Source organism: Chlamydotis macqueenii, chromosome 1, assembly GCF_036417535.1.
Source record: "Chlamydotis macqueenii isolate bChlMac1 chromosome 1, bChlMac1.mat, whole genome shotgun sequence".
NCBI classification, from domain to species: Eukaryota; Metazoa; Chordata; class Aves; order Otidiformes; family Otididae; genus Chlamydotis; species Chlamydotis macqueenii.
In genome coordinates this window covers 49,838,116-49,851,034 of record NC_141556.1, presented here as the reverse complement: position 1 = coordinate 49,851,034, position 12,919 = coordinate 49,838,116, and the positions used below count along the sequence as shown (strand labels likewise).

General features: G+C 39.4%; 1 protein-coding gene across 1 annotated transcript in view; it reads left to right on the top strand.

Annotated features, from left to right (window-relative positions):
* FGD6 (FYVE, RhoGEF and PH domain containing 6) overlaps nt 1–12,919 on the top strand; it is a 74,078-nt gene that overhangs the window by 12,438 nt on the left and 48,721 nt on the right. The window lies entirely within an intron of this gene.

The window sequence follows — 12,919 nt, the reverse complement described above, 5'->3', positions numbered from 1 at the left end:
ATTATTTTGACTCAATATTAATTAACTTCTTAACTTCAGCTAATCAGTTGGTCTTACAGATCCTCAAGATTTATCTCAAACCAGCAATAAGGATTTGAATGAAATATGCGGCCTGTATCCTTCACAGTCCCCAGCAAATTTCTTCACGCTGCTGAGAGTATATGCATATTGACAAGAATAAATGAACTAGCTTATAGATAGTTAGATTTAACTTCATTTTTCACTGAGTTACTAAGCTTAATTTCATTTTGTATGTGTGTGCAGCAAACACATGCTCCAAAGAATTTGAGCGCTGGCCATTCTTTAGGGGAGCATGTCTTCTTATATAGGAGGAGACAAATATTTTAAGTGACATCCTGTGTTAATAATTGTTTCTAGAACTGATATCCTGAACATTGGACTGTTTCTTGGAAAGCATGAAGCTTTATCATGGGAAGTAGGATTTCTGGTTATGGGCTCGGTATTGATGTTTTTATTCATGTGGTTGTTCAGTATTTTTCTTGTTTACAGTAGGGTGTTTCTTGGTTTTGTCTTGGCATAGTTTAAGTTTCTGACTGAGCATATACTCTTTGTTTAAATCTGATCTTTGATCTTTTGGGGGTTTTGACCACATTCTCTTAGTATTCCCTTGATTGGATTTACCTAAGAAGGATGAGACCAAACTTAAATAAGGATATATTTTATGTGTTTATGCAATCTATTTTGGTTTGTGTTGTGGTTCTGGATGAGGTGAATGTATGTCTTTGCTTTATGAAAAGAAAAGGACAGTTTTGCAGTATGAAGCATGGTAGGCATGAGACTGCAGTTGCTCCTTGAGTGAAATTCTGTAGTTTTCTTAACTGAATGTGAGAGGTTTTTTATTATTCCCTCTCCACACAAACCTTCCCCAGTACCAATGGTGATTTAAGAGTTTAAGTGATCTCTTGCACCATGGCACGTCTGCAACTCTAGCTGCTCCCTAAGCTGAGTGTTCTTGACATAACTGAGTCTGTGTTGTGTCGTCTTCAAAAAGCACACGTAGAAAGCTATAACCAGAACCCTTTATGTATGTGTTTATTTTAAACTAAATTACGTAGTCAGAAACTACCTTAGGAAACAATTAAGACATACAGTTACTTCAGCAGATCTCAGGCAGCAAAGAAATCTATAGGAGAAAAAGGGACACAATGGGTCAGTGGTCTTCCGGCCTGGGTCAGCTGCTGCTGGAAGAGCAGGTACAGGTATTTATTTTGGCTCTGGCTCGGGAGGTGTAAGGGTCCTCACCCTGACAGAGCTAGGCAAACAGCTGCTTCGGTTTTCCCATCACTTGTTATCTCAAATCCTTTGAGGCTTCTTTATCCATATTGTCTTATTTCTGCATAGTTCTTTAAGAGCCTTTTATCATTTCCCGGGCCAGGTGGTATTATAAAACTGGTTAGAGAAACAGTGCTGATGTTATTGAAATAATTACCGCTCGTGTTTTCCCCAGCCTGTCAGAACACGCACTTAGCTCCTTTTCATAGATCATGGCACATAAAACTCCTGTAATGCACTGCTAATGGGGAGCTCAAAGCAAATTATCTTATGATTAAAGCGGACGTACAAATGAGCTTGTTCTTCCCAGAAATTCATAGACCAGTTGCCTACACTGACATAATAGCATGTGTACAGTATATTAAGTCTGAATACCAGGCTTGCTATTACCAGAAGAGTTTGGTGGTGCCTTTACCCCATGTTACATTTCTTTCTGGAGGAAGAAATAAAATTTTCATAATGTATCCAGTGCTTCGATAGTTACTGAGAAATTTCCTCCTGATCCCATCTGGTGAAACCAGCGTGCTTTAATGGAGAAGGGTAATAGTTTCTGATGCTCTTATCTTAAATTCATATACCTTATTAAATTCAGATACGTTTTGTTTGCTTGGGCCTTCCCACAGGGCTTTAAATGCAAATAGCAGGCTTGGGTAATTAATGGTGCAGTATCAGTTGTCACCTACCACTTGATTTTTGAGTTATTTAATGTCACCCTCCCTTTTACTGAAGATGGGCTTGGCTTTGAAAGGAAGAGAAGCAGGGTCCTGATACGGTGTGTAAACCACTGAGATGAGGCAGATGCTGCTGATTGGGAGACTGATGGGTTTTGCTTGTTTTAAGTAGTTCAGGGGAATATTCTTCATAAAGAAAGTAATGACAATACGTTGGGAGCAGATAATCCATGTTTTGTTTCCACTATTGAAAAAAAGAAATCTCCTGAAACAGTTTGAAAGGATTGTTTATTTTGTCCTACTCTACCTGTTTGACTACCAATTTAAAATAGTGAAGGTGAATACGTTATTATGAGGACTCTCTAAACAAAGTGAAGAACAGATGCTGTGGAATAGCAAATGTACTGTTAAATGTCAAAGAAGTTTTAAATATCATTATCCAGTTGCAGATAACAACAGGGAAAATAGCTCTTTGGGTTTAGTTTTTTTGGGCGTTTTTGGGGTTTTTTTTTTGTGTTTTTGTTTGTTTGTTTGTTTTTTTTAATGAATAGTTCAGGCCTGAAAAGTGAGGTGAAAAGTCAGTGCTGCTGGTACCGCTACAATTCATTTTAATGTTGTCAGAGACCAGTGGTTGAAATGGATCTGTTTTGAAGTAACACTGTTTGTTTTTTTTTTTAAACCTTCTAATGAAAGAGAAATATTTATGCATTGGTTTTCCTCTTTTTAGTGTCAAACCTTTAAGGAAGATTTCGCTGTCCTCCTCAGAATAAAACTAAAAATAAAATTTGTCCAGTAATCTAAAGATGCAAAGGAACAGTGAATGTGCCTTGAACCATCTGTCTGAAGCTGCAGAGAAAAGAAACTTAAACTTTTCTGGATCTTCTGGGCTTCCTTTTGGTATTTGTTACATTTTCTAGGCAAGAGAATTGTAATTCAGGTTCAGTGAGTCTGCTCCTTCACCCTTCAGGGAACAGCATACTGTTATTTACTGGCTATTTTTGAGAGTGTTCCTTCACGATGTTGCAAATGTACATGACTGCTAATTGATTTTGAGGAAATTTATAGCTGTGTCGTGCTTCCGATTAGGATTTTTCTTTGGAAAGGGCTGGGAGGAAAGTACCATGTAACAACAATCCTTTGAGATCTTAATGTTGGTTTAATTAAATACTGCTTCCTTACCCTTGCTAATTTAGAATAATCCATTGGTTTTCCAGAATTAGCATCTCAATGCAAAATGTAAGTTTAGTTCTCCAGAATAAATTCTGCTTTGGTGACTGAGTCCCCAGAGGTCAATTAAGTGTCCATGAAAGCTTTCCTGGAATATTGAATTTAGTATTGAAATCTGTGTGGTTAAGCACTTTGCTTTGATACATATTCCTCTTTTGATGTACTGAACTTTGTTACGGTTGAGACATGCTTCTGATAAGTGGTATTGCACCAGATAAATGTGGTGGTGTTTAGGAATTGGCTACGTTAGGGAGGGAGTATTCTTGCAATTGCAAAATTCCCATTCAAAAGCATTTCAAGAGAAACACTGAATTCATAAAATACTCACAGAGTCTAATAGCATTTAAAAACAGTTTTCAAACACTCTATGCTGAGAATTGAATGCCTAAAATACATTTTAGGTATTAAAGGTGTAATATTTATACATTAAAAAACGCATTTTCTTTTTACTGAATTTTATTGAAGGATATAATTTCCTGATAAGTAGAGATGAGGTATGTAGATTTTTTTTTTATTATTTTATTTTGTCTACTTCTTAAAGATTATAATGGATATAACCTGAGGAAGGCAGGTTCATTTTCCTCCATCAGCTCTGCAGTCTTGTTCTGTCTTTCGATCTCCCCCTGTGCTTCTAGCTGGCCTCTGTCACCCTTCGATGTATGTTAAATTCTTCCTTTGTAATTGTAGAATCATAAAATAATAGAATCGTTAGGGTTGGAAGGGACCTTAAAGGTCATCTAGTCCAACCCCCCTGCAAGGAGCAGGGACATCTGACCAGATTGCTCAGAGCCCCATCCAACCTGGCCTTGAATGTTTCCAGGGATGAGGCTTCCACCACCTCTCTGGGCAACCTGTTCCAGTGTTCCGCCACCCTCAGTGTAAAAAACTTCTTCTTTATATCCAGTCTGAATCTACCTCCCTCTAGTTTAAAACCATTACCCCTCATTTTATTACAACAGGCCCTGTTGAAGAGTTTCTCCCTGTCTTTCTTGTAGGTCCCCTTTAGGTACTGAAAGGCCGCAGTAGGGTCTCCCTGGAGCCTCCTCTTCTGCAGGCTGAACAGCCCCAACTCTCTCAGCCTGTCCTCATAGGAGAGGTGCTCCAGCCCTCTGATTGTACCTCAGGTTTTAATGGAATAGCTTTGCTAATATGCTATGTAGGTGTCATCAGACTTCATTATCTTCAGTCATCTCTTATCACTGGCATTTTTTTTGTATTCTGCTTCCTCGAGCCTGCCTTTTTGTTTCCCCCTCCTTACCTCGCTTTCTCACGCACGTGTTATGCAGCTGGCAGGCTTCTGCCAACTCTCAGGGCTTGTCAGTAAAGCGTGAGTCAGACGGGTCAGACCTCCGCTTCCCGGCCCCCAGGAGTCTGAACACAAAGCCCGTTTGGCAGTTCCCGCTCTGACACTCAGGACCAGGAACAGACAAAGCAATTTTTGGCTACTGGACATAAGGAATATCTTGCTGAGTTCTCACATTTTGCTATTTTATGGACTATGAAGAAACAAATTCTGTAATAAAGTTAGGGATGTCTAATCAGAGTCCAAATCAGTGATAAATGGAAATATTGGTGAGAAGTGGTAGTACTGTTGCTTGGGAATAGTGATGTTCTGACACAAGGACTTTGGGAAGGAATTGGGTGCACACAGATGGTGGGACCCCCATCCTGGGGCTGGATGCTGCTCTCGGAGCTCCTTCTCTTTCCAGAGGGTTAGTCAAATTGCTGATTTTGGGACTGGAATTATTCTGTCTATTTTGCAGTTTTAAGTTACTGCTACTGCTGCTAGGGTAGTATGTCAAACTACTTGAAAGACTTGCAGTTTTTTTTTTTTTTTTCTCAGAAAGTATATGGCATGTTTTCAGTTTTGTTTTTTCTTTACTTGCAAGAATCATTATGCAAGTCAGTGTCTCCATGCTCCGCTTTTCCCATAAGTGAGGGAGTTTTCCTTAGTATTGGAGTGGCTTTTGGTCATGCAGTTTTATAGTTTAGTCTGCTATACAACCAGAGATAAAATGCATATATTATAAGAAGAAGATATGTATTCTGGGAAAATACTGTAATCTTCTAAAGCAATCTGGGAGAAGTACGCCTATATGTATATAAAAACCACAATAAATAGAAACTTTCTTGCTTTAAAAGAATCTTGACACACACTTGTGCAAATGTGTTTGAGATGCACTGATTTCATCTGCTCTGATGTTGGGAAAGATTCTGAGGTCCAGTGCTCTCCCTCTCCAGTGAGGGAGAGAAAGGAGTGGGAAAACTGCATTTTTCCAATACTTAGTCCATGATTCTAGTGTACAATCCAATCCTGAAAAGGTTTGAAAGGTCTTATGAAATGAAAACAATTGTGAAGATCTCCAAGACACTCATGAAAGAGAATTTTTTGGTTTTTGGCATTTCTTTCATCTCTCTTTGCAAGGGCTCTCTGTTGATTTTTAGTAAAAGAGGTGGATGAAGCAGGTTGATATGAACACAGGGAAACTTTTGGCAGAGTTTGAGGTGCAATAATGAAAGACTTCTAATTTATCGGAAGGTATTACAAGTGCTGCATAAAAATAGATGTGGTTTAAGCTCGTGACGTTATCTTTTAACAGAGCATAGTTGGGTGGGTGCGAGTATGAGAGGGAGCAAGCTGGCAGTGGCGGCAGCAATGAGACAGGCATTGCTGGGCTGCACTGCCCAGCTTCTGGACAAATCCCTCTGCGGCTCCCCAAAAGCTTTGGTGGTTACTTTTGTCACTGTTTTGCAGTCTACAAAATTACATCATGTTAACGTTGGAGCACGTGCAGTCCATGTGCATTAAAAGAGCAATTTTGAGGGTAAATGCAATGTTTGTTACGAACCAAACGATAAACTGCGCTATCCTTCGCTTTCCACCAAAGAAGCGCTTGCTGCAGATGGCAAAAAAAAAAGTCCTAACTGTGCTATTCCCATCGATCTGCCCGGTACAATACAAGGATGTCCTCATCCTTCCTCCTGGTGACGTCGCCTCGGCTCAGCATGTCGGCTTTCGCCTTCAGCCGAAGGCTAGCGTAGTGTGATGTGGGGGAGCCTGAAGTACGCAAAACAGCGCATTAAAAACCTTGCATCCTTTAGCCTGCTTCCTAACCCCACTGTTTATGGATAACAGGAACTGGAGTGTCACGCACTTTCTTGGATTAATCTGCAACACTTTATCTTTTTCTTGCCTCTTTTATTCCACGTTTGTTTTTTTCCTGATTTTGGTGTTCTTTATATATATTTCCTTTTCCTTAAGACAGGGGAAACTAACTTAACATTGCATGTTTGTCACCTGATGTTGGCTTTCTTCCTTGTCTCCAGTTGCCAACCGTGGTATAAATTGCAGGTTAAGAAAATGTTACTCAAGAGAGTATCAGATGGAGAATGGCGAGTCAAATGTGACATAAGAATTGATGAAAGACCCGTTTATATGCTCAACAACAGCCTTTTCCTGTGGGTTATTTTCAGCACTGGCTCAGGAAATGTGCTTGTGAAGCTCCGTGGTGCTCTGGTTTGCATGGTGATATTTTAACTGCAGCAAGGTGTAATGTGATTGTATATGTAGAACAGTAAGTTGGGGGTTTTTGGGGGTTTTTTTTGGGGTTTTTTTTTTTTTTTTAGGGCATAAAATAAATGTTGGGAAAGAAAGCAATCAAAATACTAATATGCCTAATTTACCCAACATTTATATGTGATCCAGTTAAAGATGTTTTAACAAATAGACTTACAAAGCTATGCAGCCATGATGTTTCAATGCACTAGACAAAATTTAGGTTAAGGAATCCAGGTTTTATTTTAGATGCTAGCATCCAAGAAGTTTCTTCTAAAAATATTAAGTTTACACAAGTATTAATTTTTCCTGAAAATATCTTTGTGTTTATGTAAAATGGCTCCATTCAAGTAGAAGTGGACTAAAACAATTTGTAAGGTGCATGTAAATAAATAGGAGTTTTTATTAAAACTGCCATTTTGATAGCTACAACCTGAGCCTTATGGCTTAGTGATTTCAACCGCACAGAATTCAGTTGATTTTTGGTTTGGTTTTGTATTCCCCCCCCCCCCCCCCAGTGGCATTCCTGGGGGTTGGATGTTCTGTATTGATTTTGGGACAAGCTGAGAAGTTTAGGAAAAATTGTCTAAATCCTATTCTTCTTCTAATCTGTGTGAAAGAGTAGAGGAAGAGAGAGCAGAAGTCCAGTCTTGCAAACAGCTGAATTATTCTTCACAGCTAGTGAGTGTTGGTTTCAGCCAAGCTATTTCAACTCCCATTTTTCAGCACACTACCCAGGAAGCTGCATCAGCTCCCATGCATGCAGGCAGTTGTGTGTTTAAGAGTTAAGTCACTCCATGTTTATTTTAAATCTAAGTGACTACCTTTTGAGTAGTCTGCTACTTAGCTTTCTTTTGTCATCTTCCAGGTATCTGATGTGTAAAAGACAGAGTGCAATAGGTCGTATGCTATTTCTGAATTTACAGTCCTGATTTCAGTGGAGCTGAAGTAGTTGAACATTGGTGTCATGGTAGCTCTGGCAAGGTACTCAATTTTGTTTTAAATAGATATTAATAACAGGTTTTTGTTCTCACTAGGCCTAAGTTTTCCTTTCCTATTTGATGCATTTTGTTTTGAGTTTTTTGTCTTGTTTTATGGTTTTCTAGAAGTCTATGCAGTGTGTGCTGGAGTTGTGTTGGTGGTTTTTTTTTTTTATGTTACAGGAGAATAGTGTTATTTTTCTTCTGATCCTGCTGGCCATTCCCAATAAACATTTTCCCCCTAGGGTCTGTTTTGTGAATTGAGAGAGGTTAGAACATCAGGTCTTGATTGTAAATGAGCACTGTATTTTGGTGGTCCTCTTCTATATTGTTTGTTTGCACTTCCATGCCAGGAGATTTTTTTCCAAAAGTCTTGGCTGTGAGCATTGTTGATGTGCAGCTCTCCCTATGAAGTAGGGCTGGAAACGAGAATAAATAAGGGAAGGCAAAAAGCTGTAAATTCTGCAAAGACTTCCAGCTTTACCAACCCTGGGAGGCAGGTCATCCCTCACAGCTTTGGGTGGCGACAGGAAGAACTGATGCATCAACTCCTTCCCCTGTACTGGTCTCCAGGCAAGAGTTTAATTCCCCAGATTTTGCTGCAGTGTTCCCCTTTCTGGTACCACTGCTCAGGACTGTCCCCTTGGATTATATTCTGCTGTAATCTCCTTTTGGCACTTTTGCTGGAGCTGCCTGAGTGAGGCAGGGCAATGTGACCATCTCTCCTGCTTGGCACGAGAGCAGCTGTGCCAAAATGAACCAGCCCACTGTGGGCACCAGTCTTCTCAAAGACTTTTAAAACTGAGACTTCTCTTGTTTTCTTTTTTTCTTTTCTTTTCTTTCCTTTTTTTTTTTTTTTTAATGTAGCTTTTTCTATGGTGAGGGTGGAAACATCTGAAGCATGCGTGTATGTTTATGTTGAACTTTCCAAGGAATTGAGGAATTGTCAACAAATGGTCTCACTGAAGATGGCTCCTGTGAGCTATCAGGAGGCTGCCTGCAGCGTTGAGCAGTCCTCAGGCGCCTCTGGCTGCCGGAGCTCGTGTTTTGAAATCGCAGCTAAATATGGAGATAATCTGAGAGCTATTTGCACCTTTCTTAAACCATGCTTTCTGAAATTGTGCCACGAAATATGCACGCAACTGTACTGATGGTAGTAGTCCTGGAGCAGGGTGACTGACAGAATGGGTTGCTTAAAAAAAAATAAAGGTACAAAAATTATGAAGTGTGAAACACATATGACAAATGCCTTGCTTATTTTTGCTTAGGATGAGAGTCAGCTGTGGGTTTGGTTTTTTTTTTTCCCTCCTTCATGTTGAGGAAAGAAGTGGTGTCTTGGCCTGATAACAAATGCTAAAATAAATACTGCTGGCTGCAAACGCTGGGATAACTTAGTTCCAACCAGTCAGGTGCTGCAGTTTGCAACATGCTGAGTACAGAGGGAGCTGCCAGTGGCATGATCTAACAGGCCAAATGTGGTGGCAGCTCTCGGCGGTGTTTGTGATATCCGCCCTCCCCGGAAAAGCCAGGTGTGAGCAGGGAGCGCCGGGGGTAAAGACCGGGACAAAGAGGGGAGCCCTTGGCATTCCTCTTGGCAGGAGCAAGCTCCTGGCCTTCCCACCTGGGCTCTCTCTGCAGCCAGCCCTTGGCCTGGGAGGCAGCAGATGGCTTTTGGAGTAAAGCAGCTCTGAACCAAAAACTGTTTTAAATAGATTGGCTTGAGCTTCTCTTTTGACAGTGTCATGGTCATCAAGGGTCATGACTTCCTATAAAACACATAGATGCCTATGTATGCGTACACTACATATGATATTGCTTAAAATAATTGTTTGAATTCTTGAAGTCTTTAAATTGCAATTTGAAAAAGTAACCTGATGTCCACAAATAATTTTCAGTTGGAGCTGCTTAGCTGGATGCAGGTTGTTTCTGTTTTCTAGCTGTGATTCTTGAGGAGTGTTTATGTTTGTAATTGTATCCTTAAAATTCCCTAACCAGTCCAGAGAGAATACAGTACAACAGTAATAAGTGATGCAAATAATCATGGATTCATTGGTCTAGTTTGTTTGCCTCTTGTTTTGTGGTGCTTTTTTTTAAGACTGTTGTAGTGGTCTATGTCATTCCTCAGCCATGTCACCTACAGAAGGATAGCTCGCAAAAAGAACCAATGAGTCTCACAGGCACAGTTTGTTCAGGTGGTCTTAAAAATAGAAATAAAAGGGAGGTCAAGATTAACTGCCTGTCATGTTTCTTAGCATCAGACCATTAAAAATTCCTGATCTGTTGTCTTTTTTGTTGTTATTAGTTGTAATAATACAAAGAACTTATTAAAAGCATTGAGTTATCACTACAGAAGAACAAATGGCGTAACTTTAACACTATTGTGTAAAATCCTATTTGAGAGGACACCTTGCTATCTCTCTCTCTCCCTATGAAAAAGCACCATTTTTGGCAGAGAAGTTGAAGCCCAAGCAGCTTGGCTGCCATAAGGCAAGCAGTCCCCAGTGCTGGCAGCCAAGCCAGCACTGCGAGAGCCGCAGCGGTTTCCAGCAGCCTTTCCCATGTTGTCCACTGCACCCAGAGAGGAGAGACGTGATCTCAGCTTCAGCTCTTTCCATCTGTACATCTGTCATTAAACCAGAGAGGTGGCTGATGCTGTAGGAATAACTTGGATAAGTAAGCCACCTGGATTGGGCTGCATTTCATCCTCGTTTACTGCTTAATGGTCTGGTATGTCTAAAGGAGAAATGAAAAGCAGGGGGACGTGAAGAGGATGATAAGGGAAGGAGTGTTTTTAGCAATAATGGTAGACAGTCAGCATTGCTCAGAGAATCTGAAGTTTAAATGATGAGATGAATATGATGGACTAGGGTCTAGGTGCATCTGGATTGATGTGGAGTTCATCTTTATGCTTTCCAGACTGGTTTGTGAAATAAAACGTGCTGATGGTGGCTTCTTCAGGATGGTTGTGGAGCTGAGGTGTTGCAGCAAAATGTAACTCATCTGAAAAGTACATTAATTGATGCCTTTATTAATCTTGCTGATCACTAATCACATCATATTTTCTTAAAACTTCCATAGGAGCTCTGTAGTGATCTTGGTTAGTATTCATTATTTTTGTGCTTTGCCAAGTATGCTTGCTTTCTAGAACTTATTTCCTTTTTTCCAAAAACCTGCAGTAAGTAGATATTAAAGACATTGAGCTGTCTTAAATAAAAAAAATATTAAAGCAAAAGGAAGTTCACTAGCAAAATCAAGCAATCATTGATCAAGCAGTAATTTAACTTTTGCTTTGGCTTTCCAAGAGCATCTTCTGTTGTCTTGAGCTCCCAAATCAGATAATTGCTTCCTAAATTGTTTAGGAATCTTAACTTCATTTCTATATTTACAGCCCTTCTTTATACCTCAAAAGAGAGATTCTAAGTTTAGATAGGATCTAACAGGAAAGATGCCATAGAACTTGTTTTCTTTTCTTTTTTTTTCGTTTAGTCTTTTAAGTCTTTTACCCTTGGGATTTCCCGAAAGCGTACAACTAGGATCCATTGAGGGAATCAGGCTGTGACAAAATATAACAGCCTTGTCAGCTATTGCCTCCACAGAAAGCCAGTTGTTCAGCTGCCTTTTTTTCTTTTTTTTTCTTTTTTCTTTTTTTTTTTTTTTTTCTTTTTGGTTGAAATTGATTGCAGGGGACTAGTGGTATTAAAAACTGAAAATGGATGTAGTAGTAATTGTTGCCTCTCTGGAGGAAAGTGAGATGCAAGCAACTGTGAAAGGATTGTGAAATGCCATAACAGTATGAAAAGAAATATTATAATAGGGTATCCTTATTGGTTCTGATGTTTTAGAGTGGTTTTTTTACTTGAGTAGAAACTTCAGTTTGTGTAATTCTGCCTGTGTGTTGAAGGCTTTCTTTAAAAATAAATAAACAAATGAGAACACCAACAAAAAACTACAATGAAATACTGGGGGAAGAGACAGAAGAAGGGTAAAGATGCTAGGACACTCCTACATAAAGCAGAGTAGAATGGACACTCCTTATGAAATAACGAAAGGATGAGAAAAGAAGAATTTAGTGGAACGTTGTGTGTAAGATTCTGTTCATTCAGCATTCCTGCATATTTTTGGTTACTTACTGGAAGCAGAAAAAACATCTGAAAATAACAAAGATCACAAGGAAATGCATGTAAAGCAGCAGCATGGATTAATCTATTTTAACAAATACTTCGGAGCTGTGGAAACTTGCTTTTTAGTAGTTATGGTGATGCTAACACTTGAAGAAATTCCAATATACTATAAACTACTTAGTGTTGGGGCATTCCACGGCAGAGAATCTCTCTGAATCATCTCAGTCAAGCTTAAAATACCAATTGTCTTCTAAATGATTTGGGAACTGAGACTGGAATGTTAATTGTGACTTCAGGCTATAGTGTCCTATGCATCAACAGTGCCTGAATGTGAAGCCTCAGGTGTATTTGAAGCTTCTATAATAATACAAATAAGCTAGTTTGAACTAGCCTTGGCCATCTTTTGAAGACAATAAGAGCTTTTAATGCTGATTAGCGTTTATTTTTCAGGCTGTAATAGCTTGATGGCAGTTCTTAAGTTTTGACAGTTTTATCTTGCTGTACACCAGGACTGGCAAGTTTTATTTCGTTAATATTTTACTATCACTTTACAAAAATACAGCACAATGTTTATGTTTCATTTAATAAACTGCTTGTTCTGACGCAAACTAACAATCCCTTATTTTATGTGTCAAATAAAAAAGCCCCACATCTATATTTAGGTAACTTGCTCACAGGATACGGCAAGATATTCTTACTCAGCGGGCAGCATGGTGAGTTGGCAGTGATGGTGTTTCACATGACTGATAATGCAGAAGTTTCTCTTGGTAGTACTGTGGGTAGGACAAAGAATCGTGATGAAGAGGGAACAAGATAGAGAGAGTTCATAGTATCCCCAAAATACCTATCAAAAGAGCTGCATAAAAATAGCCACCACTGCATGCCTGGGGGATTCTGGAATAGGGAAATTGATATGTGGTAGGAAAGATTCTGTTTGTTTAGAGATTTACTGTTATTTTCAAATTCATTTAAAGGCTACAAGGGATTTCACTGCATCCAGAGGTGACTTTAAGAGAACTGTGTATACTTACGTTACAGGTGACTTCAGAGGTAAAAGTACAGAAAGGGTAA